This window comes from Crocodylus porosus, unplaced genomic scaffold (assembly GCF_001723895.1).
Source record: "Crocodylus porosus isolate Cpor-Errol unplaced genomic scaffold, CroPor_comp1, whole genome shotgun sequence".
In the NCBI taxonomy this organism is placed as follows: Eukaryota; Metazoa; Chordata; order Crocodylia; family Crocodylidae; genus Crocodylus; species Crocodylus porosus.
Genome location: NW_017728943.1, coordinates 47,820,449 through 47,826,422, shown reverse-complemented (window position 1 = coordinate 47,826,422; position 5,974 = coordinate 47,820,449). Strand labels below are relative to the sequence as shown.

The following is a 5,974-nucleotide window of genomic DNA, read 5'->3' as shown; positions in this document are numbered from 1 at the left end:
CTGTCTAAGTATCTTTCCTGGCTGTCTCCTTCTTGCCACCACTTATCTGCCCCCACCCCAATAGCTCGGTTGTCTGCCTCAGTTTCCAGCCCCAGTCTACCTTAAGTAACATCCAAGTTAGAAACTTACCTGTGTGTATGTGTGGGTGGGTTGTGTGTGTGTGAATTGGTGAGTGTGTGTGTATACATATTATATTTGTTATATATATTATATATTTTTATATATTATATATTATATTACATATAAAACTCTGCAGTAGGATAGTGCTTGTATTTGCAAGTGGCTCAGGTTAGTAGAGTTAACTAGTTAGTAGAGTTAACTAGTTTCCTGCAGCCTAATAGGGATGCACATGTAGATGCCAAGACATTTAGTGGTGAGCTAATTAGGCAATTCCACAGTGAATGTCTTGTATAAGAGACCATCAATAATTTTGTACCAAGGCCACTATATAAAGTTTACTGAAGTTACTGTAAAAATTTCTATTGACCTCAGTAAGTATAGTAGAAATACACTATTAATATAGGCTAGTAACAGGCTGTTTAGTTCATAGCTTCAGATTGTAAGGCCAGAAGGAACCTTGGGAGGTCATTGGGTCTAGCCCCCTGCACCAAGAAGAAAATATAATGGGGGGTCAGATGACCCCAGCAAGTAATAGCCACAAGTCTAGTCTTCTCTTGAAGATTTCCAGGGTAGGTAATTGCATCACTTCTGCAGGGAGCTTATTCCATGGTCTGGACACCCTGACTGTGAAGAAGTTTTTCCTAATGTTGAGCCTGAATCAGTATTCCAGGATTTTGTGGCTATTACTCCTGGTTTTCCCTTTGAGTGTCCTGCTGAACAGTTGCTCACTGAGCCCTTGATGTACTCCCATAGTGTCGTGGTAAGCTGCTATCAGGTCCCCTCTCAGACTTCTTTTCCTCAGGCTGATGAGTCCCAGATCCCTCAGCCTTTCCTCATATGGCTTGCTGTGTAAGACTCTGATCAAATGGGTGTCTCTTCTTTGGACTCTCTCCATCTTGTCCATGTCCTTGTTCAAGTGCAGTGCTCAGAACTGGACACAGTACTCCAGCTGCAAGTCTCACCAGTGCTGAGTAAAGTGAAAGAATCACCTCCTTCATTTTGCTGGAGATGCATGCCAGAGTATTATTTGTGTTACTGACTACAGCATCACATTGCTGGCTCATGTTCATATTGTGATCTAATATTACCCCCAGGTCCCTTTCATTCATGATGCTAGTCAGTTTGGTGCCACCGAGCCTGTAGGTGTGGTGTGGGTTGCTCATCCTATGGTAAAGCATTTTATATTTCTCAATATTGAACTTCATCAGGTTCCAATTTGCTGAACTTGCTAGCCTGTCTAAATCCACCTGTATCTGTAGCCTATATTCAAGCATGACCATGGTTTCATCCATGAACTTTTTCAGTGAGCTCTTCACCCCCACATTCAAATCATTAATAAAGATGTTGAAAAGTACTGGACTGAGCACTGACCCCTGCAGGACACCGCTTCCCCCTTCTCACCAAGATAATGGATCCATTCATTATGACTCTCTGGGTCCTATCCTGCATCCAGTTTCTCACCCACCTGACTGTCTCAGAGTTAAGCCCACAATCCTCCAATTTTCTAATGAGAACATCATGGGATACTAGATCAAAGGCCTTTTAGGAGTCAAGGTATACACTGTCAACCTGCTCTCTAGTGTCCAGTTGGCAAGTTACCTGGTCATAGAAGGAGGTGAGGTTGGTAAGGCAAGAGCTGCCTGCAATGAAGCCATGCTGGCTGTCATTCAGAATCTTACCTTCTGCTAGCTTATCCCAGATAAACTCCTTGATGAACTCTTCTAGGATTTTCCCTAAGATGGATGTTAAGCTTATTGGCCTAGCGTCACTCAGGTCCTCCCTCCTGCCCTGCTTGTGGACGGGCACAACATTGGCCCTCTTCTAGTCCTCGGGGACTTCTCCAGAGTGCCATGAGTTGTGGAAGGGTTTCACCAGGGTTTCTACAATGACTTTGGGCAGCACCTTCAGCACTCTTGGATGAAGATCATCCAGTCCTGTTAACTTGTCTATGTCTTATTTTTAAATTGGTCATGCACCAATTCTACGGCAATAGTAGGAAGGTGATTATTTCTACTGTGTTCATTCTGTACTCTACCTGGTGTGGTTTTCTCCTCAGTCTGGTAAAAAAGCAAGGCAAAGTAGTCATTCAAGTGTTCAGCTTTTGCCTGGGTACCAGTAACCAGCTCTCGTGAATTGTTCGGTAATGGCCCCACACTCCCATATGTTTTCCTCCTGTTCCCTATGTACCTAAAGAAGGACTTGTTGTCCATGATTCCCATTGCTCATGTAAGTTTGGTTGCTGCTATAGCCTATCTTATCTGTTCCCTACAAATTTCAGTAGCCTATTCATACGTGGCTTGTTATGGCTTCTTGCATGTAAAGTATAGTTTTCACACAAATCCCTTTTTCTTTCCCTCATCCATTCCCAGGTGCCTTTTGCCCCTTATAAACTAATCAGAAAACCTTTTGAACACACTTTTTTCCAAGAAAATGCATGCACAGTAACCAAATATACATTTATTTACATGTGACATTAAAATAGATTTTTTTTTTTAAATAGGTGAAAAAAACACCAAACTCTCTTCTTCTATCAACCTCTATAGGCCCTGATTTGCAAGGTTTTCCTCTTTCACTTGACATTTGGGTGGAATTCTGTACATCCACCCCATCCTTCAATGCTACCTCATTTTATCTTTTACACATCCCTCCTAGCGTTACTATCTATTCCCACTCTTTTTGCTTCAGAATGTGTTCAGTGGGACAATTTAATGAGGAAAGTTCTCCATAAGAGTCTGTGAGAGGAGGCCATAAACTAGAAAGCAGTAATATTGTCAATAATGAGTATAGAGCTTGCTGCCAGTGTTCCTGCCATGGCATACCAGCAATGAACTTCTTGGAGCTGCTAAACAGCAGTGACATGTGGATCTTGACATTCAGGATCTTCAGCCACAGTTATGAGAGACAGGCGTCCACTCAAAGAAGGTAGAGGTTGTTTGCAGTAGGCTTGCGTGTCCCGAATTACTCCTGTTTAATTTTATCAGCTTTCACATGGTAAAAACAACCTGTGGTTAACCTAAAACAAAAGGAAAATATAATTTGGGAACAGCATCTACAGCAAAAGTATTTTCAACAGCAGAGCTTCCAAGCTGAAATGCTTATATCCAAAAATATGAGGAAAAAGCTAATAACATCTGACAATGTTTCCCATATTAAAAATGAAGTGCTTAATAGAAAGCTCAGCAACATAACATATAATCCATTTCTGGCATGTAACATCACCTTATAATGTAATAATGTAACCTTGCTTTCTTTTCAAGAGATTTGAAGATTCTCCACAAACTAACCAGTGGGCCTATTTACTGAGAGATGCCAAAAGATACAGAATTCATATTTCTAACTTGATCCAGCTTCTCAATTTTCTAGTTGTGAAGGGAACAATTATAATTATCATGTGAAAATTAAAAAGGCAATGTGGCATAGTATGAATCTAGTATCTTTGACTGCTTCATGATCATAGTGCTGATGTTTTGCAGTCATTCTGTATCGAAGAAAGTTTCAATAGAAGTCTTATTGGACATATCCTATTTTGGAAGAGTTAACTGCCTCCCCTTTAGTTTAATAGGGTTCACTAGCAATTAAAAGACTACATATCAATGCATTTCTCACCCAAATAATATATTTTTCACTATGCTGTGTACTCTGCTTTCAGGAACAGAATATTATGGACACATCTACATATGCATTTAATGCACCTGAATTTATGTGCAGAAAATTCAGGCACATTAAACTATGCCTTGACATGCATCTGAATGTGAGTCCCTTGGAATCTAATTTGCTGCTGGAAGGAGCAGTTCAGTCCACAGCTGCTCCCAACCTGCTCTGCCTCCTGCTTCAGACAGGGTGAGCCCCACACTCACCTGGGTGCCAGCCCTGGTCTGGCAGGGGGCACAGGGGCCAGTCCTGATCTCCCCTGGTTGACGGAAGCTGTCCTGGCTTTGGGGAAAGCTGACTACCAGCTGCACAGAGTCTGGAACCTGTCCCAATTTCAATGCAGCTGGGAGGCAGCTACCTTGACTGCTGGGACAGTTCTCCCTACCCTGAAGATTTTGGAACTTAGCCAAGCAGCAGCTGTGACCCTCTACTGCCTGGGCTGGCTGGGAGCAATTTGTTCCCAGTCAGGGTCTACACATGCACTTTGGTGCATTAGTTAATGTTCCATTTTCTAGTACTTGTAAGTATTTGTACTAGCAAACAGTGCATTAAACTAATTTAGTGCACAGTAATTGCTGTGCACATGTAGATGGTGATGCTTTACTGTGCATTAGATTAATCTAATGTGCAGTAAAGCATCTGAAGTAGCTGCACCTACAGGGATCTAGCAGATTATGCCAGATCCCAATTACTTCATTATATACAGTCATTATACTATCCTATTGTTATTATTACAAAATACCTTGAAGATAGTGTATCCATTGTATAAGAGAGAGTTCTTGCCCCAAATAATTCTAAGAGACAGGAGCAGGTGACAGGAAGTGTTGTCATCAAGAAAAAATTTCTTGCCCTAAATCATACAAGTAATCTACCAGAAAGACCAGGAAATAAACTTAATTTCCTGAAGCCAAGTTCAGGTTCTTTACCAGAAGGGTCATCTTTCTTCTCTTATGGGTGGAATATTTTCTACTCAGATAATTATTCCAGGAGCCTATTGCTTTCAAGGTAGTCTGCTAGTACAGATTTTTTGGTTTGGGCATACAGTGCCCTCTGAAGTCCAGCAACATTCTTCTTTGTTTTACCATCTTAAATATGAAGGTCATGCTCAGTATAGTTCAGGTGAAAGAAAGAAAAGAGAGAGAGAGCGATCAGACCATTAATCTAAATAATCAACAACAAAAAATAAAATTAAGTTTCAGCCAAATGACAGAATAATCTCATGCCACAATCCTGCAATGGTATTTGATATTTCAAGGGGTCACAGAATTGGCTATCAATACAAGCTGAATCTGAGGGGAGGAAAAGGGCTGAATCTGAGGGGAGGAAAAGGGAAACAAAGAAATCCCCTTATTTGGGGGGGGTGGGGGAAGAGACTTAAAGAATTTTGTAATGACAAGGAGAAGGCACTATTGGTAAATTTAAATTAAGGTGCTAAAACTCCTGCCACTTAAAGACACTGGATGACCCTAGAGCAAGGAAAACTTATAGTAGTAAGAGAAATACCGACTGACAGTTGTACTTTCAAAAAGCTTTTTGTTATAGAAGCTTATAAAATATGTATCCCAGCTGTTTTTTACTTTTTAATCAGGCTTTCTGGTATAATGAAAGCTCTCCAAGAATGACATTTTTCATTCATGTGACACTTCTAGCAAGAATAAGGAAAAATCAAATAATGGAAAAAGAAGATCAACTTAATCCATTTCAGCTTAACTATGCAGGTGCTTTGGTGAACTCTGAAATAAGTGATATTCAACTGAAGTCCATGAAATTTTCATCTCACTTTGAAAACCCTCTTTTAAATAGTGAATACTTGTTTGAAGCTTGCCCTGTTCTTTAGAAGCAGGTAATTAGCTAAGTAAATGCATTCCTACTGTACCTTTCTATCTTTCTGCAATAGCATTAACCATAATAATGACATAATAATGACAACAACAACATATTATATAATAATATGGCACTTTTCTCTTGAAACATCCAACTGTGCTTCACAGTCTGTTGGTAAAACAGGCCTGAAATCAGTGGGTTTGAATGGGGTGCCATGTTTCATTTTTATATATATGATTCATATATATATGAATCACCTATAGTTAGTTTCATAGTTTCTAGGGTTGGAAGAGACCTGAGCAAATCATCTAGTCCGACCCCCTGCCATGGCAGGAAAGAATACTGGGGTCAAACGACCCCAGCAAGATGTTCATCTAAC

General features: G+C 40.4%; 1 long non-coding RNA gene across 1 annotated transcript in view; it reads left to right on the top strand.

The window, feature by feature from the left end:
- The first annotated feature begins 851 nt into the window (after positions 1-851).
- Positions 852-5,974, top strand: part of LOC109319612 — a 14,685-nt gene continuing 9,562 nt past the window's right edge. The window contains exon 1 of the long non-coding RNA XR_002103558.1: positions 852-861. This is a non-coding gene — a long non-coding RNA (uncharacterized LOC109319612). The remainder of the gene's footprint in view (positions 862-5,974) is intronic.